The following is a 27,804-nucleotide window of genomic DNA, read 5'->3' as shown; positions in this document are numbered from 1 at the left end:
AGAAAATAGAAAAACAATATAGAAAATCAATGAAATGAAGAGCTGATTCTTTGAAAAGATTAACCAAGTTGACCTTCAGTCAGTCTGATCAGAGAAAGAAAGGATTCAAATGACTAGAATCAGAAATGGAAGAGTAGGTATTTCTGCCAACCTTACAGAAATTTAAAAAAATTTATAAAAGAATTCCATGTAAAATTCCTGTATGCCAAACCATGTATTCCAATAAATCAGATCATTTAGGAGAAATGGGTAGATTCCTAAAAAGGCACAAGTTTCCAAAACTGAGTCAAAAAGAAATAGATAACCTGGATAAACTATAAAAGAGTAAAGAGCCTGAAATAATCATCAAAAAACTAGCTACAAAGAAAAGCTCAGGCCAGATGGTTTCATCACTGAATTCGAGCAAACATTCTTAATTCTTTAGATAAGAATTAATGCCAGTGCCTCATGAATTCTTCCAAAAAATAGAAGAGGAAGGAGCACTTCCCAACTCCTTTTATGATACCAGTATTACCCTGATACCAAAACCGAAGTCATCACAAGAAAACAATAATTAATATCTCATGTGGAAATGAATTCCAAAACCCTCAACAAATTACTATTAAATGGAATCCAGCAATATATATATATATATATATATATATATATATATATATATATAAAGAATTATACACTATAACCAAGCAGGATTCATCCCAGGAATGCAAGGTTGGTTTGACATCTGAAAAATCAATCAATGTGATATAGCAGAATAAAAAACAATCATATAATACATCAAATTAGAATCATATAATTATATCAATAGACAAAGAAAAGGCACTCAACAAGATCCTGTCATGATAAAAACACTGAACAAACTGGGAATAGAAGAAAACTGTCTAAATATGATAAAGAACATCTATGAAAAACCCACAGCTAATATTGTACCAAACAAAGACTGGATACTTTCCCCCTAAAATTGAGATTAAGATAAGGATGTTTGCTCTCAGTTCAACATTGTACTAGAGGTTCCAGCTGGGACAGCTGGCAGGAGAAAGAAATAAAAGCCATCCAGACTGGAAAGAAAGAAGCAAAACTATCTGTATTCAGATGACATAATCTTGCATATAAAAAAATTCTACAGAGTACTCTAAAAACCATGGAAACTAATAAAAGAGTTACTAAGGTTGCAGGATAGAAGATCAATTTACAAAACTCAATTGTATTTGTCAACACTCACACTGAAAAATCTGAAAATAAAATAGACATATAGATCAATGAGATAGATTGAGAGTTTAGAAATAAAACCAGATGTTTATGGTCAGCTGATTTTTGATAAGGGTTCCAAGACCCTTCAATAGAGAAATAAGTCTTTTCAACAAATCATAATGGACCCCAATGTTTATAGCAACACTATCAACAATTGCCAAAGTATGGAAAGAGCCCAAATGTCCATCGATGGATGAATGGATAAAGAAAATGTGATATATATATATATATATATATATATATATATATATACACACACACACATACACACACAATGGAGTATTACTCAGCAATCAAAAAGAATGAAATCTTGCCATTTGCAACTATGTGGATGGAATTGGAGGGTAATTAGTGAAATTAGTGAAATTAGTCAGCCAGAGAAAGACAAAAATCATGACTTCACTCATATGAAGACTTTAAGAGACAAAACAGATGAACATAAGGGAAGGGAAACAAAAATAATATAAAAACAGGCAGGGGGACAAAACAAAAGAGACTCATAAATATGGAGAACAAACTGAGGGTTGCTGGAGGGGTTGTGGGAGGAAGGATGGGCTAAATGGGTAAGGGGCATTAAGGAATCTACTTAAATCATTGCTTCACTATATACTAACTAATTTGCATGTAAATTTTAAAAAATAAAAAAAAAAAGTTAAATCAAAAAAAATTTTAAAAATTAAAAAAATTAAAAAAAAACCAAATCATAATAGAACAGCTGAATAGCCTCATGCAAAAGAATGAAGGTGAACACATTATACACAAGTTAACTTAAAATGGATTAAAGACCTAATTGTAGAGTGAGAACTATAAAACTTTTAGAATAAAACATGGGAGTAGCTCTTCATGACTTGGATATGGCAAGCGATCCTTATATCTTACAACAGACACATATGCAACCAAACCAGAATGTAAATAATTTGGACTTCATCAAAATTAAAAACTTTTGTGCTTCAGAGAACATTATTAAGAAAATGAAAAGACAACTCACAGAATGGGATGAATCATTTGCAAATCATATATTTGTTGAGAATCTTGCATCCAGCATATACAAAGAGCTCTTATAGTTCAATAATGAGACAACCCAGTTAAAAAACAGGTTATTTATAGACTTTTAGTGGCAATAATGTGTCAGTATAGTTTCATTGATTGTTAACAGGATACCACTCTGGTGCTAGAAGTTGATAGTGAGGGGAGATTGTGTATAAAGGCAGGTCATATGGCAGGTCTGTAACGTCTACTCAATTTTGCTGCAAACCTCAAATTGCTCTAAAAGAAGGACTATTAGGGCACCTGCATGGCTCAGTAGGTAAAGCATCTGACTCTTGATTTCAGCTCAGGTCATGATGTCATGGTTCATGAGATCCAGTCCTGCCTTGAGCTCCCTGCTGAGAGTACAGAGCCTGCTTGGGATTCTGTCTCTTCTTTCTCTGCTCTTCCCCCATTTGCTCTCTCTCTTAAAATAAATAAATAAACATTAAAATAATACACAAAATAACAGCTATTGGTTTTTTTTAATGAGAAAAATATCTGAATAGCAAAAGATACAAGCACATGAAAGTAAGCTCTACGTCCTTAGTCATCAGGGAAGGGAAAATTTTGTATATTTTAACATAAAAATAAGAATATGAAAAAGATATTACAAAGCTCTTAGATGAGAGCAACTGAAACTCTATTTTAGTTTTTAAAAATGATATGTTCAAGACAAGGCAATTAGATTGATATATGTCTGAAAAACAGTCATATTAACAAGTTGGACAGTGAGGGTGATGAGAATTGTATATGAGTATTTATAAAGGATATTCTCCATGGATCTAGAATATAAGGAGCCAAAGAACAAATATTGCTAGCGTTTATCAAGCAGTGTCTAAGGAGATGTTCTAGTTGGAATAGGTGAATTGTGCATCTCTTAGAGGCATTGACTGTTCATGAAGCAGGAAGAGTTGATTACATTTTTCTAGAGCCAGTAATTAATATCCATGGTCACAAAGGAACTTTGGGCTTTATAATTAATGCCCTGATAATTAGAAGTAGCCGTAGCGTTGGTCACCATCAATAGTCTTTTGTCTGGCAGTGTGTATGTTCTGATATAAATGAACGAGACAGTATCTTAGTTTATAGATGAGTTACCTGTGACTTCTTTTCCTGAAAATATGATGCATAGCTACAGAATGGATCAAACACACATTTGCAGTATGCAACCCATAAGGTACTCTACGAGAGAGGCACCAACCTCTTTCTTTGCAATCACTCTTCAGGTGCAGTAAGGATCAAGACACCACAGGTTGAGATGGAACTTCTTTGATTCAGTGATATTCCGTGGTGTTTTGTTTTGTTTTGATATCACATTGTTTTTTAAAATATTTTTTTAAGTTTATTTATTTATTTTCAGAGAGAGGAAGAAAAAGTGGGGGAAGGGCAGAGAGAGAGAGAGAGAGAGAGAACCCTAAGCAGGCTCTTTCCTGACACTGCAGCTGAGCTGAAATCAAGAGTTGGACACATAACCAACTAAGCCACCCAGTAGCTCCAAAATATGTTTTTAATGTATACAAACATATAATAATATTAATAACTATGTGTTGAGTATTAAATATATGGCTGGTATCTATACAAGTGGGGTTAATATTTCCATAAGTGCCATAGAATCTTCACAAAACTCTTCTGAAGTAGACACTATTATTAAGACTAACAAGGGCAAAACTATTATTATCATCTCCATTCGATGATGAAGTGTGGGAGGCTTAGGTAGAATAATTGACTCAAAATCACACAGTCTAGAAGTGGGGGGTTGTGTTCTGAACTACTGGGGAGGGTGATTCCAGTGTAAAAACAGATATTTAAGTCTTATATCCAAACCAAGTTGGTCAGCAAAAGTAAAGAAATGCAAATGTACCTACCTATGTACCTATATAAATGCAGAAATGTAAACAAAATAAAGTACGAAGAAGTAGCCATTTATTTATTTATTTATTTTGAAAAAATGGCAATTTAAATAATTCTTCTAGTCAATGTCCATAGTGACAGTAGAATGGGAGGTACAACTGTGGTCTCCTCAGTCACGTCTATGAGACTACATGCTTCTCATGGTACAAACGCCCACCCTGTGATGAATCTAGTGTTTAGGATAAATATTTATCTTTCCAATCATCCTGAAGAGAAGCTAACTCCTTCAACTCGCAGGTATAAGAACAATCAAGGTTATTTGAATATGAAAGATTTTCACTTTATGCAGTACCTATTTCTGAGACATATGCTTTGTTTACACAGACACATGCATTTGGAGTGTAGAAATATACAAGTTAGATGATGTAAATGATGTTGCTCTGTATGTAGAGACAGGTCATATCTACCATGGCTAACATTTTCTATGGAAAAGAGCAATTAACAAAATCACAAATATAAACTATCTTTGATATCTATTATAACAGATAATTATTTATCAGCTCAAGTAAGACATACATTAACTACAGATGGTAATAGGTGAATATTGATCTGGTCTGAATCTCTACCCTGGAATGCCAGGAAGTGAAATTTAAACACTATCATATATTGACAGGCTGTAATGAATATAATGAGGTCAGAAGATTTTAGTTAAAATGGAAAAAAGCTTACATTGACAAGTAATTCTTGGTTGTGAACAGAACTGTTATTTAATCTTAACTACTGCCTATTTCATATTATAAGCTTGCATTTTATTTTTGCAGTCATTAAAATAATTATATTAAAATGAATTATAGTTTAATAATAAATATCTTTTGCTATCATATCTATAGCCATCCCAGTAACAATCACAGTTGTTCACTTGTCCTATCTTTAAATAAATGCCTATTTAATTTTTTAAATTTTTTGTTTATTTTTATTCTATTTTTTTTTTTTTATTTTAAAAAATGTTTGGGGCACCTGGGTGGCTCAGTTAGACCTCAGTCCAACTCTTGGTTTTGTCTCAGGTCATGATCTCACAGTTTCATCAGTTTGAGCCCCATGTCAAGCTCTATGCAGATAGCATGGAGACTGCTTGGGATTCTCTCTCTCCTCTCTCTGCCCCTCCTCTCTCTCTCTCAAAATACATACATAAACTTAAAAAAATTGACTCAAATTGGGCCACTTAGATATGTAATTATAAATTAAATTTGGATATGAGATTATAAATCTTGTGGGGAAAAAAACAATAGAAAATATCTCTGAGATTTAAGTATGGACAAAGACTTCTTAGACAGGATACCAAAAGCATCATCTGTAAAAGAAAAATCCGATACACCACACTTGATCAAAATGGAAAATTTGCTCTGTGAAAGATCCTGTTAAGAGGTTGAAAAGACAAGCTGGGGACTGGAAGAAAATATTTGCAAACAGATATATTCAACAAAAAGCTAGTATGTAGGATATATAAGGAATTCTCAAAACCTAAGTATGAAAAAAATCCCCAAACGACCCTCTTACAAAACAGCCAAAGACACAAATAGACATTTTACACAACAGAATATACGAGATGAGAATTAAGGACGTGAAAAGTCATTCGACTGCATTAGTTATCAAGGAAATGCCAATAGAGACTACATTCAACTGTCACTACCCACCTATCCCAGTGGACAATGTAGAAAATAGGGACAACAGTAAATGCTGATAAGGATGCAATTAACCTACTTCACTCGTGCATTGCTGATAGGAAGGCAAAATGGTGTAATCACTCTGGATTCACAGTTTGGCAGTTTCATAAAAAACAAAACAAAACACAAAACAAAACTAAACATATAATATCATATGACCCATCTATTTCATTCTTGGACAGTTAGGCCAGAGAAATGTGAAATTATGTTTACACAAAAACTGGCAATGAAAGTTCCCAATACATACATTATTCATAAGAGTCACACACTGGAAACGAGCCAGATGTTCTCGTTGTAACGGGTGAATGGTTAAATAAACCACGGCACACACATACCATGGAATACTACTTAGCAATAAAAAGGGATGGATTATTGATTGACACATGTCACAATTTGGATGAATCGCCAGAAAATTATGCTAGATGAAAAAAAGCCAACCCTCAAAGATTGCATGGTTTGTGTTTCCGTTGGTATAACGTTCTCGAAATGACAGAATTATGAAAGCGGAGAATGAATTAGTGGTTGCTGGGGGTTAGGAATGTGAGTGGGGAAGGCTGTAAGGAAAGTGGCTATGATTATAAACGGAAACTGTATGAATAGCATAGTGATGGGACTCTTGTATCTTGACTACAGTGGTGAGACATGAATCTACGCGTGGTATGATTGCATACAGCTACACACACACACACACACACACACACACACACACAGGAATGCATGTAAACTGGTAAACTCTAAATAAGGTCATGGTCAGTTTCCTTGTTTTGGTGTTGTTCTATGTTATGTAGTATAGTAACACAGGGGGAGGCTGAGATATGCATGTATTGGATATCTGTTCTTCTTACAGCTTTAGGTAAATCTACAATTTTAACAAAATAACAAGTTAAAAAATGGATACTAAGGATCAGACACACAGGCAAGGAAAATATAGAAAGTTCCTGAGCCTCTGTTAGCCTGTCACGTCATTTTCAGTCATTTTAAGGTGTCCTATCTGGGGCCTCTTGAAAGTGCTAGATTTTTTTTTTTTTTTTTTTTTTTTTTTTTGCTGCAGAGAACCTGTCAAATGACACCATTCTTTTTTCATCTCATTAATAATCCATTTGAGAAGATTGGAATCTGGCATACTTACCCACATTTTAAAGGCAACAAAATGCAGGTGCCATGTGGTTAAGGTACTTTTCTGCAGGTACAAAGCTGAGTAATGAGAAGACAGGAAAGAGAAGCCAATGTCTCCCTGGGCCCCCTTCCTCCAGGCCGCACTAACTTCCCCAAGCCGCAACCACCCATCATGGCCGACTTACACTGAGTCTTTCCTAAAGCGTGTTGTCTTGCTCAGCCACAGAACCCACTCCTTGCTTTCTAGTTAGAGGTCAGCCTCTCAAAAATCACAAGGGAAGCAATGCTGATACATGAGTATGGAGAGTTTTGTATTCTGGATGAGGAGGTTAAATATAATTTGATCTGCAACGTCATTCAAGGTAGTTGAACAAAGGACTGCCGCAAGATGTATCTGTTCTGAAACATAAAGAAATGAGGTTGGCAGAATTGTTACGACACCAAGGCAAAAATTCAATGGAGATTTAGAAAGAGGCTAAATGGCCTGTGAGTTTGAAGGATAAGAAGTGGTGGGATTCAGAGCGGGCCATCCTGAAATATGCCATGTTGGCATCTTGATTATTGTGAATTAAAGTTACTTAAGAAAGAGCTGGGGAAGGAGGACACTCAGACCCTCCTCCACCCCCCAGAAATCAGGAAATAGGTTCCCCCAGGTGAAGGTCCCCTCGTGCACCTGGTGGGTCGAAAGCATCCTTATGGCCAGATGTAGGAAATTCAGAGCCAAGAAGGCTGTATAAACAAACCTTGCTACATCAATAATTTGCTACCCCAAGCCCAAACTTCTTTGTCTTGTCAATTCTTCACAAATGTATTGTTTCTTTGTCTAAAAAGTATAAAAGCTGCCTGCTTTGGTCATTTCTTTGAGTCTCATATTTTTATGAACTCCTATACATACAAAATTAAATGTTTTTCTCTTGTTGATCTGTCTTATGTCAACTTAATTATTGGACCAGGCCCCCCCGCCCCGCCAAAAAAAAAAAAAAATACTAGAAGAGGAGAAAGGAAAGCTCCCCCTCCCCCACAGAAGAAAGGGAGTATTATTGGTCAGGCCTCTACTACAGATATTGGGCAATATAAACGGTGTTCACCATGTGGGCCAAATTTAAGAATGAAATTTCGTAAACTATAAAATAAAATAAAAACCAGGTTTGCCGGTAAAACACAGCAGCAAATGTTTGTGGATGTGCTAGTGAGTAAGCAACAGAAAAATAAACTTCTGGTTGGATGAACCTTTGATCCTCGAAAAGAAGGCGTACAAAGACTCTAACAAATTGTGTCCCTGCAGTTTACCAGAATTCAACCAGACTGTAGAGTTAATAGACTGATAAATGCCTCACCAAGATTAAATTTCCCCTGTGTCAGTAAGACTTCTTTATAAAACAATTCTTCACCAGTCTCAAGACCAGACTGGTCCCTGTTGGACACTCACCCATTGCCGAAATGATCAATAGCCCCCAATCAAATATATCCTGTCTCTGATAAACATTGGCTAATAACACATATTGCTAAGGAGAACGTAACACAATAAACTGAGCCTGCAGAACAGTGAAAAATAGAATTTAGGAGATGAGAACTTAGGAGAGAGAATTCATTCAAACCAGCACTACCTAAATGGCCTCTGCCTTCACCCTGAAAAGGACTGGCCACTCTACAAAGATTAGAAATGAGAATCGCAATTCTAAACGTGTGCATACGAAGGGGGTGGGAGGGGCTACAGTTATAGTAGTTCTCATACTCTGGTAAGTGCAAGAATTAGCTGAGGGATTTCCTAAAAGGCAGCTTCTTAGGCTTCACCCTCATCCTCACCCAAAGATTCTGATATGTTAGTTCTGGAATGAGACATAGAAATTTGCATTTTTACATGTATTGTACTCCAGTGCTCACCACCCACCCCTTCCCGACATAAACACCTGGTTTATCCTCCTACACTGTAAAGATTATCTGGGAAAACACTTTATGGGACACAGGATCAAAGTGCACACGTCATCATGTTGCGGAAGAAAGAGCGGAGGCTCAGGGACGTTAGACACCTTATCCATTGTCGTACAGTGAATTAGCCTAATATGTATGGGTTAACTACCACCCACATGCTGTGCTGTTTATCTTAGTCCACACAAAGCATGGCAGGGACATTCCAGTGTGTTAGTATCTCCTTCTTTATGATTTCTTTGTTGAACTGTAAAGTCCTTGACACGTGTGTTGCTGGATACTGGGATCCAATCTTGTTCATGTCTTAGTCTGATACGGAGTCAACGTGAGTGAGCCCAGGAAAGGAACATTGGGAGATAACTTTAACCCCTTCGTTTTCCTATAAATATACCTCAGGGTTCTGTTCCCCGCTCTCGCTAGTTGCTTAAATCTTTGCAAATTAAGCGATGATGGTCTGATAAGAACATATATCAGGATCATGCCTTTTGCTTTCCGAGCATCCTCACTTTTCTACCACTCCTTTTATTAGATTAAAATAACAAAAGCATTTGTTCATAGCAAAAACACAGATGTCTCATGGCCAAAAAAAAAAAAAAAAAAAAGGGAGGGAGAGAGATAGAATATTACATTTTTCTAAAGCCTGTTTCTTATTAAGCCAGACTTGATTGGTTTTAGACCCAAGAGACATCGGCCAGTGCTTATTTCCATGGCTTCCTTAAAGATATATTCCCCCAGAATCTTTCCTTTTCCTATTTTCTCTAGGAAAAGTAACCGAAGGAACACATTTTCAACCTTGATGCTATCTCATAAGAGGTTAGAAGAATCAGTTAACTTTTTCCTGTATTTGGACTGTCAGCTTCAATATTCTCCCTGATATTACTTTATTTTTTTAATCACAGTCTCCAAGCAATAGCAAATTTTTATTCATGCACATGATGACTGTGATTTTCTAGATAGAGTTTTGTGCTTTGGAACTTGAATTGCAATGCAATTATCTTTCCTTTTTTACCCTTGCTTTCCAGGGAGATAACCCTACAAATTTTGATTTTCTAGACATAGTGTGGTCTTCTTTGAATTGCAAATTTTCCTTTCCTTTATATTTTTAGGCTGAAATTTTTATATTGCAAAATGCATTCTTATAGATTTATACACACATATGTCCATATGCATTTAAACATACATGTTTTTTAATTCAAATATACCGATGGGTAATAACCCCCTGCTCAGCATTACCTTGAAGGCTTATCTAATTTTAACATCGCATGTGCATGGAAGCACAAAAAAAGTCTCTTCCAGTCCTTTTCAAGCTGTGACTGGTTAATTTATCATGTCAATCAATGACATTTTCACAATTCATATGAGTGCATTCTATCTTTAGGATTAAAGTAAAATTTGTTACCCAGTATTTTTTTCAGACCAATTTTAGAAGGTGGCGATGGAGAGGACAGTGGACTATTAGGTATGACATTTCATAATATTAAACCCGGAATGTTAATATTAGAAGGGAACTTGGAAAACCCATCTAAACTATTGATGCTTGTAAAAATCTGATGAGAGATATGACTTCCTCCTCCCGAAAATATATGCATAGTTACACACACACACATACACGCACACAAGCACACATTTTTTTTTTTTTTGGTAAAAAATTGAGTAGGCTTTCTCTGTACCAGTAATTCTGGTTTAGGACACCTGAGTAACTTCAGTACATACAGATAAGGAAAGTTGGCGCTCCCTTTATCACCACTACGTCTCCATTACGCATCACCATTATGTGTAGTATAGAGCCTGACAGTATGCGCTGAATGAATAGGTGTTTGATGAATGAATGAAGGAAGGAATGAGTGAATGAGTAGAGGCTTGTGTCTTCACAAGAACAGAAAATTCTTTCCTTTCTTCTTTCACCTCTGGAGTTGTAATTGTTGGAAACGAGTTGAAATTTACCTCTCTGTAAATTTGAACTCTTGGCAAAATTCTACCTATTGTAAAAACAAAATCGTAAGTGTGTTTTTGATTTAACTTAACTGTGGCAATATTGAACAGTTACCAAGAATCACTTCGGTTTCCCAAACTAAACAGTCTTGAAGTAGTCCGTATATTAGACGGCTTCCACAATCTCTTATGCCCCTAGTTATACAGTCATACAATATATATGTCTCCTTAAAGGGTAAAAAAAGAAGGTGAACGGTTCCCCCAGATTGTTGTTAGTGAAGTAGGAAAACGATCACTTTTAATCTGAACACGTTACTGATACTTATTTTCCTCTTTTCCATATACTGCTGGTCACAGAGATTTATGGCACAGTAATATAGAAAGCCCAGTGTTTCAGACCTTCTTCCCTTCACTAAAGGTACATGGAGATCAAGAATGTGAATGTGCAAAGAATTTCTCTGTGTTTGAGGAATCAGTGTTTCTAGTCAGCCTACTTGAGATCCTAGACTAAACAGATTTTGAACATCTAAAATTACCTCAAAAATAGAAATGGTTTAAATGAATGCAATATGACACTTTTCCTCAAAATCTCAAGGCTATTCATTCTTAGATAGATGATCACCATCCTTTTAGTTCCACGGTGGGAACATACTTGAGACTAAGTCTCAAAGGAGAGAGGTCTCAGGACACATTAAGTGGTAACATCCCTTTTCACCAACTCAATCCATAACAAATGAACTTTGTCTTTATCTTTTGAGTTCATTGCGTTTATAACTTTTTTTGAATTTAGAACATTTAAAAGAATTTTTTTTAATGTTTATTTATTTTTGAGAGAGAGAGAGAGACCTAGTGCAAGCAAGGGAGGGGCAGAGAGAGACGGAGACACAGAATCTGAAACAGGCTCCAGGCTCTGAGCTGTCAGCACAGAGCCAGATGTGGGGCTTGAACTCACAAACCATGAGACCACGACCTGAGCCGAAGTCCGACGCTCAAACAACTGAGCCACGCAGGTGCCCCTCTCAGGGACTATTTCTATTCATTTCTTCTGTGAAAGGGCCCTACCTTCTTCTTCTCTTTTTTTTTTTTTTTTTTTCTTGTTTTCTTTTGCATGCTCCATAATTTTTGGTTGGCATCTGGGCAAATGGAATGTTTAATGTGATAAATCTGGAATCCGAGTCTTTACCATCCTTGGAGTTTATTTTCGTTGCTTGCTATCACTAGCTGTTTGCTAATGTTTCAAAAATATTTTTTAAAAGTCTCTATTCTTTATCATGTGTGGAGAGTGAGAACGAGAGTGAGACAGAGACGGAGAGAAGATCCTCTCCTTGTCTTCACAGATTGGCTCTCGGCTGGGAGTACGCCCTCAACACGTAGCTATCCTGTTTGCAACTCTGTCTTAGCCTTCACCTCCTGCTTTCACCTACCCAGAGACCAGCCGGAGGGAAAAGCTGAGAGTCCTCTTAGGTCTCTTTCGAGGATGCTTCCTGTCCTGGGCATTTGCATGGCTTTCTAAATTCTCCAGTACACACAAGTATTTTTTTTTAATATCCTTGGTTTCCCAAAGAAACGTTCTCCACAGTTTTTCCTTGCAGGATGTTGACCTATCATGCGCCTCAACAATAATCGTTTGCTCCAGGTGTTTATGGGTTTTTTGTGAGCTACGGTTTAGGAAATGCTTGTTTCTTTTCTGCCCTGGGTGAGTTCCCAGGTAAGTGAAACAGAGACAAGCCCCTGAATCAGTCCTTTAGTGGTCCCCAAACAAGTTAAACAGTAAAACACAACTCTTTGCAGATAAAGACCGCTCTCCTGCCTCTGGAACCAGAGACCAGAGCTCTACTTTGGTAATACAGACTTCTAGCTTCAACACTGTCACTGGACTGGGGAAGGACTGGGGCAAGGACACATAAAAATGCCACAACACTTTCCTACCCTTGTTAATTTGCTTTTTTTCTGGACTCTGCATTCACTTGGTTTCTATAAATGTTCGACTGTTTTCCGAAGTTCTGGCAAAATGGTTTCTGATGGTTTTTGCTTGAATTTTCTGTTTGTGTGGAGGGACAGGCTTTTGGAGTTGCCTACTCTGCATCTATGCTGATGTCACTATTTCACCACAAAATAGTTCAGAAACTGCCTTAGACCTTATTTAGAGATTCTGAGCTAAATGTTTCTTTAGACATGCTCAGTGTTCACCCTTGCTTCACCGGAGCATGGATAAAATAGCCACATTAAACTCTGTGCGATAAATCCGACATCTGAGTCATTTCAGATTCGGGTTCTGTTGGTTATCTTTCCCCTTCAGAGTTGTTAACCTTTCACTGGTTTCTCGTATGCTGAATAATTTTGGATTGCATCCTAAGCATTTTGAATATTATATTATGGGAGTCTAGGTCCTGTTAAAATCCCTTGGAGAATGTGAACTCTCTTTGTTTTATGTGCGATCAAACAAGTTACTTTCAGACCACAAGTTGCCTCTGTGGGCTGTGGTTCTAACGTCAGTTTAATTTTCAAAGGCTTTGAAGTGATGTTTGATGTGCCACGCAGGGGCCAGTATGGAACCTGGGCTATGGTCTACACTGTAGTTTTGTTCTTAAAGCCTTTCGCTCTACTGATTGGGTTAGTTCTGTACATGCACAAGTTGGGAGGTGCCAAGACTTCATATGTAGACCTGAAGGGTACCTTTCTCCATTTTCCATTATTCCCGATTTCTCCCACACTCTCTGGCCCTGAGGTTCTTCTTTCCTGCTGGCCTGGTTAGATTGATCGTTTTTAGTGTCCCTGCACCATCACACATTTTTCATGAGGGATCTGTTTGGGGCAAATCAATACAAAAAAAAGAGGAAAAAGTCGTGTTTCCCCCTTGCACTCTTTAGAGCACAGGAGGCCCCTTTTTTGTTTTGTTTTGTTTTAATTTTTATTTAGTTTTGAGAGAGAGAGAGAGAGTGGGGGGGGGGGGGATGGGGCAGAGAGAGAGGGAGACACAGAATCCAAAGCAGGCTCCAGGCTCTGAGCTGTCAGCACAGAGCTTGACGTGGGGCTTGAACCCAAGAGCCGTGAGATCATGACCTGAGCTGAAGTCAGATGCTTAGCCGACTGAGCCTCCCAGGTGCCCCTCAGTTATCTTGTTTAAAATGAAAGATTTAATTTTCCCTCAGAGTTAGGTGCCTACAGAGCTGTGGATTCCACCACCACCAGAGGACTTTAAGCTCACGATTGGGGCTTGCCCAGAATAGGGTCGGTTTCGTAAAATAAGAATGAAGAAATTGTCATCTACTCTTAGTCGCTGTTCTCACCACCTTCCTTCATGATTCTCTGGCCAGTAGAAGAGACATTTTCTTCGAGTTTTTCTTTCCGTGCTCACTTCCAAGTTTTAAGATTTCATGTTGCCCTGAGTCTGAGACAATAGAAATGGGAAGAATTAAAAAAACAAAACAAGAATTTATGATCTTGTTAGGTTTTTCTTTGAATTTCAATGTCTCCTCTTAGCCTGCTGTTATTTGCTTTTCAGAATCTTCAGATATTTGTTTTATATATTCTACCCAGGGTTTTGTAATCAGTAGGAGAGAGAGGCTGAGCATCCTTACTCCATATTAGTCAGATCCAGATCCAGAAGTTTTTTTTTTTTTTAAGTTTATTTATTTTGAGAGAGAGAGACAAAGAGAGAGAGAGAGAGAGAGAGAGAGAGAGAGAGGAGGGGCAGAGAGAGACAAGAGAGAGAGAATCCCAAGCAGGCTCCACACTGTCAACACAGATCCTGACGCAGGGCTCAAACTCATGAACCATAGATCATGATCTGAGCCTAAATTCAGAGTTGGACATTTAACCAACTGAGCCACCCAGGCACCCCTGGAAGTTTTTTCAGATTCTTTTATTATAAAATAAGATAGAGGTACAGAGAACCACATAAAACAAACGCATAGCTAATGAACCATCCTGCCTTAAAAAAAAAATAACATTTTTCACGTACCAAAGAAGTTCTCCATGGAATATATCACATCACAAATTACTGCCTCTCTTTCCAACATATTAGCTATTATCCTGACTTTATAATAGCCAATTCTGAAAAGATTTGGCACCCAAGTGTGTGTCTCTAGGCATTATACTTTAATCTTGACCATCTCCTTTTATTTGACATGCTATATTAAGCTTTATTAATCATCAGATTGTCCCTCTATCCTTTCATTTCTCCCCAAAAGTTTTTTTCTGTTGAAGAAGTGGGGACATGTGACCTGTGGATTTTTTTGTCTAGTGAGTTGTAATGCAAACTCATGGTCTAGCTCATCACATTCCTCTGTTCTTTCTATTTTATGAAAATTGGCAGCTGGATCCCAAGGCTTGATCATGCTCAGGCTGGTTACTTTGGCAAGATTATAAGTAATTTTATGCTTTCTCATCAGGAAGCACTTGACGTCTGATTGTCTCTACTTTTGTGATGTTAGCAGTCTCTGCTACTACATACCTGGATCTAATAATTCACTAGAGGTTGTATATTTGTGATATTCTCATTTTAACCTTTTATTTTTGTGTACCAACTAGAATACTTTTATAAGATGCCACTTCTCATTACAGTTCCTAGAGGAAACGCAGTAAAAATACTTGGTTCTTTCCCTCTATCGACCAATTTTCAAGACAATTCATTCCCTATTCTCCTCTGGAGATAATCAATAACTATATTTTAGAATCATTATGAGTTCAAGGATTTAAACATATTTATAACTTTTAATCCATCCGAGTTATTATTCTTATGAAGACTCAAAATTTTCCTCCTATTTTTGAGCAAATTTAGTTTCCTGATGTCGGGTTCTAAGTTTTGTTTTGTTTTGTTTTTTGACATACCCTAGCAGTCTCTGACATTTTGATAGTTTCCAAAATTTGATGTAGAGATGCTCATTGCTGTTAGGTTGAGGAAGTTGGTCACTATTTTTAAACATTTTCAGTGATCAGGGTTAGGGCATGCATTTACTCATCTTGCTATTTGTAATTCGCAGTCAGGACTCACTAGTTTTTACTTAACATCCTCTACTACGTTATTTTCTACCTTTTTTGTATACCAAAAATTCTGGTCCTTAAGGACACAGGTTACGATAATTGCTCATATTTTATACCACATTAAACCACGACACATAGAATAGCAATAGTAATGGTATGTAAAAATGGTCTGAAAACAGATCTCCCCATCTTTCTCTCATTTTTATGTTTATACTATATATAATTTTTGAGATCATAGAGCCATTGCACACTACAGTCTTTTAAAACATCATTTATCCTGAAATCTACCAGCAACTATATATTTAATACCATTAACCCTATGTCAATGTGTCTTTAGTGATTTTGGTGTCTAAAGGCTTTTCTGTAGTTGATTCTTTAAGAAGAGATCATAGGGTAAAGAAGATGTGGTATAAATTATACATAATGGAATAATGGAATGCTACCTGATGACCAAAAATAATGAAATCTTTCCATTGGCAACAATGTGGATGGAACTAGAATGTATTATGCTAAGCGAAATTAGAGAAAGATAAATATCATGTGATTTTACCCATATGTGGAATTTAAGAAACAAAACAGATAAACATAGGGAAAGGGAAGGAAACATAAGTTTAAAACAGAGAGGGAGGCAAATTATAAGAGACTCTTTTTTTAAAAAATAATTTATTGTCAAGTTGGTTAAAATACAGTGTATACAGTGTGCTCTTGGTTTTGGGAGTAGATTCCCGTGATTTATCACTTACTTACAGCACCCAGTGCTGATCCTAACAAGTGCCCTCCTTAATGCCCATCACCCACTTTCCCCTCTGCTCCGCCCCCACCCCCATCAACCCTCAGTTTGTCCTCTGTAGTTAGGAGTCTCTTATGGTTTGCCTCCCTCCCTATCTGTATGTAACTATTTTTCCCCCTTCCCTTGCCCCATGGTCTTCTGTTAAGTTTCTCAAGTTAACATATGATATCTGTCTTTCTCTGACTGACTTATTTCATTTAACATAATAACCTCCTGTTCCATCCACATTGCTGCAAATGGCAGGATTTCATTCTTTCTCAATGCCAAGTAGTATTCCATTGTATATATAAACCACATCTTCTTTATCCATTCATCAGTTGATGGACATTTAGGCTGTTTCCATAGTTTGGCTATTGTTGAAAGTGCTGCTATAAAAATTGGGGTACATGTGCCCCTGTGAATCAGCACTCCTGTATCCTTTGGATAAATTCCTAGCAGTGCTATTGCTGGTACTTGTAAGGTTGTTCTATTTTTAATTTTTTGAGGAACCTCCACACTGTTTTCCAGAGTGTCTGTACCAGTTTGCCTTCCCACCAACAGTGCAAGGGGATTCCCATTTCTCCACATCCTTGTCAGCATCTGTTGGTTCCTGAGTTGTTAATTTTAGCCATTCTAACTGGTGTAAGGTGTATATTATTCTGGTTTTGATATGTATTTCCCTGATTATGAGTGATGTTGAGCATCTTTACATGTGTCTGTTGGCCATCTGGATGTCTTCCTCGGAAAAGGGTCTGTTCATGTCTTCTGCTATTTCTTCACTGGAGTATTTGTTTTTTGGGTAATGAGTTTGGTAAGTTCTTTATAGATTTTGGATAGTAACCCTTTATCCGATACATTATTTGCAAATATCTTTTCCCAGTCCATTGATTGCCTTTTAGTTTTGTTGATTGCTTTGTAGTGCAGAAACTTCTTATCTTGATGAGGTCCCAATAGTTCATTTTTGCTTTTAATTCCTTTGCCTTTGGAGACATGTCAAGCACTAAATTGTTGCCGCTGAGGTCAAAGAGGTTGTTGTCTGCTTTCTCCACTAAGGTTTTGATGGTTTCCTGTCTCACATTTAAGTCTTTCATGCATTTTGAGTTTATTTTTGTGTATGGTGTCAGAGAGTGGTTCAGTTTCATTCTTCTGCATGTTGCTGTCCAGTTCTCCCAGCACCTATAAGAGATTCTTGAATACAGAGAACACGCTGAGGGTTGCTGGAAGGGTGTTGGGTGGGGGGATGGGCTAAATGGATGATGGGCATCAAGGAGGACACTTGTTGGGATGAGCACTGGGTATCATATGTAAGTAATGAATCACTAAATTCTACTCTTGAAATCATGAGTACACTATATGTTAACTAACTTGGATTTAAATAAAGTTAAAAAAACTCTCAATAAAAAATATTCTTTAAAAATATACAAAATATACCAAAAAGTCAAATATATGGAAGAAGAAAGTAAGTTAGTAATTTCCTGCGGCTGGAGTGGGAAAGAGAACTAACCACAAATGAGTGCAAAGGATTTTGGGGAGTGAAGGGAATGTTCTAGAATTGGATTGGGGTGATATTTGCACAGCTCTATAAATATACTAAAAGTCATTGAATCATACACTTAAAATAGGTGAATGTTATGGTGTGTAAATAAGTCTTTAATAAAGATATTTTTTAAAAAAGAAGCGATCATAGGTGTGCAGTGCCTGGGTGGCTCAGTTGGTTAAGCTTCCAACTTTTGATTTTGGCTCAGGTCATGATCTCAAGGTCATGATTTTGAGCCCCAAGTAGGGCCTTATGCTGAACATGGAGCCTGCTTGGGATTCTCTCTCTCTCTCTCTCTCTCTCTCTCTGCCTCTCTCCTGCATGCATGCTTTCTTTCAAATAAATGAATAAACATTAAAAAAAAAGAGCGATCATAGGGGCAATATTATCTGAGTTCCTTCATGATGTTAACAGTTCAATTTTTCTCGGTTGAGAGTTAAAAATTTGAGGGCTTTCTTAAAATCCTTGGCTCATATTTTCTTTCATTGAGTATTTTAAACATTTTATTTCATTTTATTCAGATGGAAAGTATTACCATTGAACAAGATGATGATAACATAATTTTCTTAATTAGCACTTTGCACTTTCTGCTTAGCTGCCCAAAGATTTTGTTTCTGTCTTTGTTTTTAAAATCTAGCAATTTTCTGGAAACTGCCTTGGTATTCCTCATGCTGACTCAATATTGTCATGAAAGGGCTGTGTTTTTTTATTATGTAGTTTCATTTTTTTCTTTTAATTTCAGGAAAGTTTGGTTAACTTTTGAGCTACAATATTTATTGGGTTTTTTTTTTCCCCAGTGTTTTCTATTATTGATAGCTTAGGTTTTCTTTTATGGCCTATTTTCAATATCTGTCACTTCCTCTATAATCCTTTTATGTCTTATAGGGGACCAGATTATACCACTCCAGAATATACCACTTTGGCATAATGATTGTTTTGAGCTGGAAGCAAATGAAAATCAACACATGTAGAAAAAAAACTTTCCCAGAGCATTCCTTATTGGACTAAACCAGAAAGTTTTGAGAAATTAAGACCGTCATAAATCTCTTCTCCTGGGGAAGTTTTATGGCCACAAAGAAAATGGAAAGTTGGCACCAAGGTGGGCCAAACTTCCTCCATTGGTTTCCCCTATATATTTATCTTCTCACAGTTTGCTGCCTTTGGAAGCCTAAAATCCTTTTCCTTTATTTTGTCAATCTCTATAAAATTATTATTCTTTGTTCTGTATAAGCCCCAAATTCTAACCACCCTTTTGAGTTACTCATCAATGGGTTTTCCCTTGTGAACAATGCAGATGTTAATACACATCTGCTTTTCTCCTGTTAATCTGTCTTTTGTCAGTCTAATTTACAGTATCACAGCCAGAGAATCCAGGGGGTTAGAAGAGAAACAGTTTTTTCCCCTCTTACACAGTTTTATATTGCTTTATTTTTTTATTTAATTTTTTTTCTTTTCATCCCTGTGTGACTTAATCTGTGTTTATTTCCCTTGTGTTCCTTTTAGTTTAATGTTAATTTTTGAAGTGATATTTTTGTTACATTTTGAGTTCTTTTTAAGTTTTTCTCACCTAATTTCTTTTCTTTTTATTTTTTTTCTTAAATTATGTTTATTTATTTTTGGGAGAAAGAGTGTGAGCAAGGGAGGGGCAGAGACAGAGGGAGACACAGAATCCAAAGCAGGCTCCAGGCTCTGAGCTGTCAGCACAGAGCCCGACATGGGGCTTGAACTCATGAACTGTGAGATCATGACCTGAGCTGAAGTCAGACACTTAACTGACTGAGCCCCCCAGGCATCATTCTTACCTAATTTCTAATTCTGCTTCGTGTTTTGTTTCATGTCATGTATACTTTTCTTATAGCCTTTAACTCCTTTATAAATATGAGGCTATCTTGTTTATTTTTATTTTTTAGCCTATTTTGTTGGGAATACATGTAGGTGTGTATTTCTGTTCCTTCCTTTCTTTCTCTAATGTTAACTTGTGTGGAATTTGACCTCAAATTCATTGATATTTTTAATAGATTTTTATTTTTTACACCAATTTTAGATTTATAGCAAAACTGAGCAAAAGATACAGACATTCTCACACACTCTCCACTCCCACACATGTCTAACCTCTCCCATTTTAACATCTCTTACTGGAGTGGTCCATCAATACAACTGATGGACCTACATTGACACATCATTTTCACTCAAAGTTCATAGTTTACATGGAAGTTGTACATTCTATGAGTTTGGACAAACATACAATGACGTGCATCCACCATTATAGTATCCAGATTAGTTTCACTGCCTTAAAAATCCTCTGTGAACTGCCTATTCATCTCTCCTTCCCCTAACTCCTGGTCACCAAGGATCCTTTTACTTTTTAAAAATTTTAGACAGACAGATAAACAGACAGAGAGACAAAGAAAGAGAGAGAGTGTGTATGAGCTTGGGTGAGGGATAGAGGAAAAGAGAGAGAGATCCCAAGTAGACTCCACATTTGGTGTGGAGCCTGATGCAGGGTTCTATCCCATGATCCTGGGATCATGACCTGAAATCGAGTCGGACCTTCAACTGACTGAGCCACCCAGGTGCCCCAACTACTAATCCTTTTACTGTCTCCATAGTTTTGCCTTTTCATACAGTATGGAGGCTTTCCAGAATAGCTTCCTTCACTTAGTAGTATGCATTTAAATTTCCTCCATGTCTTTATGTGGCTTGATAGCTCCCTTCTTTTTAGTGCTGAATAATATTCCACTGTCTGGGTGTCCCTGAGTTTATTTATCTAGTTACCCACTGAATGGTTTCTTGCTTTCAAAGTTTTGGCAATTATGAATAGGGTTGTATAAACATCCATGTGTGGGGTTTTGCGTGAATTTAATTTTCAATTCCTTTGGGCAAATACCAAGGAGCATAGTTGCTAAAACATATTATAAGAATGTGCTTGGTCTGTAAGAAATAGCCATACTGTCTTCCAAAGTGCTACCCTACTTGCATTCCCACCAGTAACCGATGGGGGTTCCTGTTGCTTCACATTCTCACCAGCATTGGGTGTTGTCACTGCTCTGGATTTGGGCCATTCCAATAGATGTGTTCTGGTACATCATTGTTGTTTTAATTTGCATTTCTCTTACAACATGATGTTGACCATCTTTCCACATGTTTATTTTCCATCTGTGTATCTTCTTTGGTAATGTGTCTGCTAAAGCCCTTGGCCGTGTATAAAATTGGGTTGTTTGTTTTATTCTTGCTGAGTTTTAAGAGTTCTTTGAATATTTTGGACAACAGCTCTTCATCAGATACATTTTGAAAATATTTTCTCCTAGTCTGTGGCTTGTCTTTTCATTTTCTTGACAGTGTCTTTTGTAGAGCAGAAAACTTTCATTTTAATGAAGTCCAGTTTATTTTATTACTTTCATAGATGGTGCCCTTGGTATTGTATCTTAAAAGTCATCATCAAAAACAAGGTCATCTAGATTTTCTTCTGTTACCTTCTGGAAGTTGTATAGTTTTGCACTTTACATTTAGGTTTGTGATCTACTTAGTGATTCAAAGTTAGTTTTTGTGATAGATGTAAACTCTGTGTACAGATTCTTTTTTTTTTTTTGGCATGTGAAAATCCAGTTGTTCCAGTACCATCTGTTGCTCTATTGTATTGCTTTTGCTTCTTTGTCAAAGATTAATTGGCTATATTTATATAGGTTTATTTCTAGGTCCGCTATTCTGTTCTATTGGTCTATTTGTTTCCTCTTTCACCAATATCACCTTGATTTCACCATACCATCTTGATTACTGTAGCTTTATAGCAAATACTGAAGTTGAGTAGTATCATTCCTTTGTTCTCTTTCAATATTATGTTGGCTATTCTTTGTCTTTTGCTCTCCCGTATAAACTTTAGAGTTATTTCACCAATATCCAGAAAGTAACTTGCTGGGATTTTGATTGGGATGGAATTAATCTATAGATTAAGTTGGGAAGAACTGACATCTTGACAATATTGAGTCTTCCTGTCCATGAACATGGGATATCTCTCCATTTATCTAGCTCTTTGATTTCTTTCATCAGAGTTTCATAGTTTTCCTCACACAGATCATGTGCATATTTTGTTAGTTAAGTATTTCATCTTGGGGAGCAGTAATATAAATAGTATTATGGTTTTAATTTCAAAATTCACTTTTTCATTGTTGGTACATAAGAAATCAATCAATTCTTACATTCTAAGCTTATATCTTGCAACTTTCCTATAATTGCCTATTATATTCAGGAGGTGTTGTTGTTTGTTGTTGTTGTTGTTGAGTCTTAGGTTTTCTACATAGATGATTGAATCATCTGAAAACAAAGACAGTTTTGTTCTTCCTTCCCAGCCTTCAGATCTTTTATTTCCTCTTTTTGTCTTACTGCATTAGACTTCCAGTATGATGTAGAAAAGCAATGATGAAAAGAACATTCTTACCTTGTTCCTGATCTCATTGGGAATATTTTGAGTTTCTCACCATTAGGGGTGATATTACCTATGGGATTTTTCTTTAGACATCATTTGGTAAGTTGTGGAAGTTCTCCTCTATTGCTAATTTACTGAGTTATTATCATGAGTATAGAATTTTGTCAAATTTTTTTTCTGTACCTATGATATGATCATATAATTTTTCTTCTTTTGCTTGTTGTTGATGTAATTGCTACATCAATTAATTTTCAAATGTTGAATCAGGCTTGTACACCTGGAATGGATCCCACTTCGTTATAGTGTATATTTCTTTTTATGCATTGTTGGATTCAATTTGCTAACACTTTATTGAAGATATTTGCATTTATGTTCATGAAAAATATAGGTGGTTTTCTTGAATGTCTTTGTTTGGTTTTATTATTAAGGTAATATTAGCCTCATAAAATGAGTTAGGAAGCAGTCCTTCTATTTCAATCTTCTGAAGGAGAATAGAGAATTAGTATAAATTCTTATATGTTTGGTAGAATTCACCAGTGAACTCATCTGGTTCTGGTGCTTTTTGTTTTGGAAGGTTAGTGATTATTGATCCAATTTCTTTAATAGATATACGCCTATTTAGATCATCTATTTCTTCTTGTGTGAGTTTGGCAGATTGTGTCTTTCAAGAAATTGTTCCATTTCATCTAGATCATCAAATATGTGGCTGTAGAATTGTTCACAGTATTCTTTATTATCCTTTTAATTTCTGTATCTGTAGTGATGTTCCCTCTTTCATTTCTGATGTTGGTAATTTGTGTTCTTTTTCTTTTTGTCTTAGGTAACCTGGCTGAAGGCTTATTGATTTTATTGATCCTTAAAAAAACCCAGCTTTTAATATCATCTATTTTCTATTTTCAGTTTTATTAATTTTTATTCTAATTCTTTTTATTTTTTCTCCTCTGCTTACATTGTATTTAACCTGTTCCTTTTTCTAGTTTCCTAAAAGTTAAGCTTAGATGATTGATTTTAGAACTTTCTTCTTTTCTAATATATACATGCAAGGTTAAAAATTTGCTTCTAAGCACTACTTTCACTATATCCCACAAATTTTGATAAGTTGTGTTTTCATTTTCATTTAGTTAAAAATATTTTTATTTTAATTAAATAAATTAAATAATTTAAAATATATAAATATAAAAAAATTAAGTAATTTAAAATATTTTTAAATTTCTCTTTGACTTATGTGTTGGAAGTGTGTTGTATGACCTCCACGTATTTGGGGATTTTCCAGCTATGTGTCTGTTATTGATTTCTAGTTTAATTCTCTTGCAGTCTGAGAGCAGACAACATATGATTTCTATTCTTTCAAATTTGTTAGCGTATGTTTTATAGCTCAGACTCACTGATATTTAAATTTGTTTTTTATGATATTTTCAAGGGAGTCTTGGTTCAGATAACTTTTTAAAAAGATATATGTTTTGTATTTACATTTGCAGAAAATTCATGAAGAGAATGCAGAGAGTTCTCATGTACTCTCCACTAGTTTTTCCTATATTAGTATTTTACATTAGTATGATATATTTATAATAACTGGTAAAACAATATTTGTACATTATTATTAACTGAAGTCTATACCTTATCCAAATCTCTTTTATTTTTTGCCTAATACAACTTTACTGTTCTAGGATCCCACCCATGACACCACATTACATTTAGTTATTAGATGACATTAGGTTTCTTTTTGCTGTTAATAGTGTCTCTCACTTTGTGTTTGATGACCTTGATAGTTTTGAGGAGTACTAGCCTGGCATTTTGTACAATGCCTATCAATTGAAATTTGTCTTGTGTTTTTCTCATGTTTAGACTGGGTTTTGAGAGGAAGATTGTTGAGGTAAGGCACCATTGTTGTCACATCATACTAAGGGTGAATGTATCATCATGACTTATCATTGAAGATTTTGACCTTAATCATCTGGCTGAGATAGTGCTTATCCAATTTCTCTACTGTAAAGATACTTTCTTCTGTTCTTTACACTTGTTAGAAGGAAGTTGCTATGCTCAGTCCACAGTTAGGGTTTTGGGAGTTATGCTTCATTCTCTGAGGGTGGTGTATATACTCAAAATATTTGGAATTCTTCCACATGGAATATTTATCTGTTCTCTAGTTCACTTTTTTTGGCTTTGCAAAGTTCTCTGGTTTATCTTTTAGTATGATGTTAGAAAAAATATGGCTGCTTGATTTCTGACATTTCCTAGCTGTTGTCTCCTTTCCCTACTTACATCTGGACTTTTAATTTTATCTCTGCTTTCCTCCATCTTGTTCAGTTTTGGCTCCACTCCCAGCCATATCTCCTCTGTTTGTGTCTTTGACCTACAAAAGAGCATTGCTGGTCTATTTCCAGAGTTCATGTAGGCTTGGGTATTTGAGTCCCTTTAGCTCTCATTGCAGGCGCCTTACACTTATCCAATAGGCAAAACTCCTTCCAATTTCGGCTGTTCTCAAAGGGCCTGTTGCATGTTCCAGTGAATACTTTTTGTTTCTTCAGAGTTCTCTTGTTCTCAGATCATTGTCACTTTCTTTCTTCTGCACAGAAGCTATACCAAGCAGATCTGTGACTGCTGATATTTTGTCTCCAGTATTTTATAGTTTGGATTTTTTGGGATTCCTGGTCAATTTAGTTTAAAATGTTTCTGTATGTGGTGAGTGTGTATGTGTATGTGTGTGTTTGTGGTGTGTACACGTATATACCAAAAAACTATGCTTTCACTACTTTTACTCTCTTTCCAGAATACTACCCACCTCCTTCTCAACTTTTTTGATTGTTTTTTATTTCAACAGCTTTACTGAGGTATAATCAATGTACAAAAACTGCACACATTTAATGTGTACAATTTAATATGTTTGGGCATATGCATATACCTGTTAAAACATCACCACAATCAAGGTAATATCCACCACCTCCCAAATTTCCTTGTGCCTCTTTCCTTTCCTTTTATTATTGGATATTGATGTTACCTTAGAATAGGAAGAAACAAATGCCTGTTAAGGTCACATCTGCAAAAATCATCAAAAGATGCATTTACCCTTTCTTAATTATTACTCTGCTCTGCTACAGTTGCCATTATTCTAAATTTGGGTGTGACTTATGTATGCACGCACACTTACTTATTGTACAGACATAGACACATACGTACAAAACATAAACTCTCAAACATTTTCACATGAATTCATATATACACACACCCATTCAGACACATGCTCACATATACAAACTTCTTATACACACGAGCCCACACACATCTTCAACTGAATGCATGCATATAAAATGTCATGAAATATTTCATAAGTCAATTTATAAGACCATAAGTCAAATATATATTTTTCAGTGCAGTCCTTGCCCTTTACTGCTTACAAAGGTCCATATAAGAGGATGACTTAATCATACACTTATAAAATGAATGCAAGGAATAATTTATATATTTAAACATTTAATGATACCACTGAAGCCTGCTTTCCAAAAGAGTTAGTTAAAACCAAATAAAAAATTTAAAAGCGGTATTTCTCCCTAAGCTACAGCCCTATTTATCATCTAATCTCTTATATTATTTAGATGATCAAATCCTTCACCTATTTTTATTTTAACTAAGTAAAATCAAATCAAAGGTAAAAAAGTATTTTTTATAGGATTCTGAATTGAATTTTCATGAGATATACAGAGAAATTTAAGTAGTGATTACGGTTGGAGATTCAAATCCACTATTGTTTCTTCATTTGCATGATAAACAAATACCTTTGTGAATTCTCCCTGAAAAGATAATCATACTGTATTTAAGGAGACTTGTATCAGTAGCTTAATTTAACTTGAAAAAAAAAAAGAAGAAACATTTATGTTCTCATTAAATCTGTTCTACAGTTTTATTTCATTGATGTAGCTTCCGGTAAAAATGCACAAAACTGCCCACACTAGTAATTACCCTAATTTTTAAAAATGCAATCACCATTCAATCATTAACAGAAGCAAAGCTTCAGTCCATTAGCCGTTGTTTATAATAGCACATCTCAATTGATTAAACTGTAGATTTTTTTTTGTAGATCTTGTTTTATAAATTGAGGTAGTCAAGTAAACATAACATTGGTAATAGTCTTCATAGCCACTGTCAAAGTGACTTATTGTTTTTACAGTCCTGCATTCCTTCAGAATTAATAATACCTCTGTGCCCTTTATCACACTTATTATTGATTCCATGAAACTCTCTATATTTAATGAGTAGATGTTTCGTTATAGTACCTAGTTCTGTTGACAGATAGAAAATTTTTCTAATCTGCTTCTCTTTTCCTCTTGATTGAAAGACTGTAAATATGCAATTAGCAGTGTAAGAGGAAGTAAAAGAAGAAAATATCAGCTGTCAAGCATTTCTGTTGAAAGAGACAGGATGCTTTAAGCTAAGAACAGCATGACAAAAGATGAAAGCATCCTTCTCAATGAGACCGAGAGTTGCAAAATGTTTAAACATTTGATTTGCTTTTTTCTTCTATAAAATAATTATAATAATTGTCTCTTATGAGACAGAAATTAATGAAAAGCCATTTCTTCCCTACAAGGCTGACCTAAGGCAGGCTTTCATACTTCTCTATCAACATCCAGATTATGATTTCTATACTTCATTGCTTCTTAGTATTCTTCAATAATGATGGGGTCAATAGCTTCTAAAGATGAAGAAAATAGAAAATACAACTATAGGAGTTTGTCAATTATAGAAGTGATATTGGTCGAAGTAGCAGTATAATGCTAGGAATTCTTGATTAATACCATCTAGAGTATTTATTACTTCTTTCAGTTTATCAGTTTAATTTCAGAGCAGCGGGGATTTCATATTTTGGTATTTCTAATCACACTCTTCAATTTTCTATGACTTTTTGTTGGTCTCAGGATTCTGGATAGATGTCTATCTTTTATTTTCAGCAGATTGCCAAATACAAAATGATTTGTGTGACCTATGGATAATAAGCACCTCCCCATTCATGGAGAAAAATCTTCAGATATTTTGGAATAGGCAAATATATCATAGACATTTGACAATTAGTGAAATAATTCACTATTTTTTATTGCAGATTCTTTATTATTTTACATTATTTAAATTATCATCAATATTTGGTAGGCAATAGTGGTATATTTACATTAGTAAATTAATTTATAATATAAAAAAAGATTTTCAAGGAAATAAATAACTTCTGTCATCTGTTTACTTTATGGTTTATGAAGAACAATCCTTAATT

This window comes from Panthera tigris, chromosome F2 (genome assembly GCF_018350195.1).
Source record: "Panthera tigris isolate Pti1 chromosome F2, P.tigris_Pti1_mat1.1, whole genome shotgun sequence".
In the NCBI taxonomy this organism is placed as follows: Eukaryota; Metazoa; Chordata; class Mammalia; order Carnivora; family Felidae; genus Panthera; species Panthera tigris.
Note: the sequence above shows the minus strand (reverse complement) of the source record.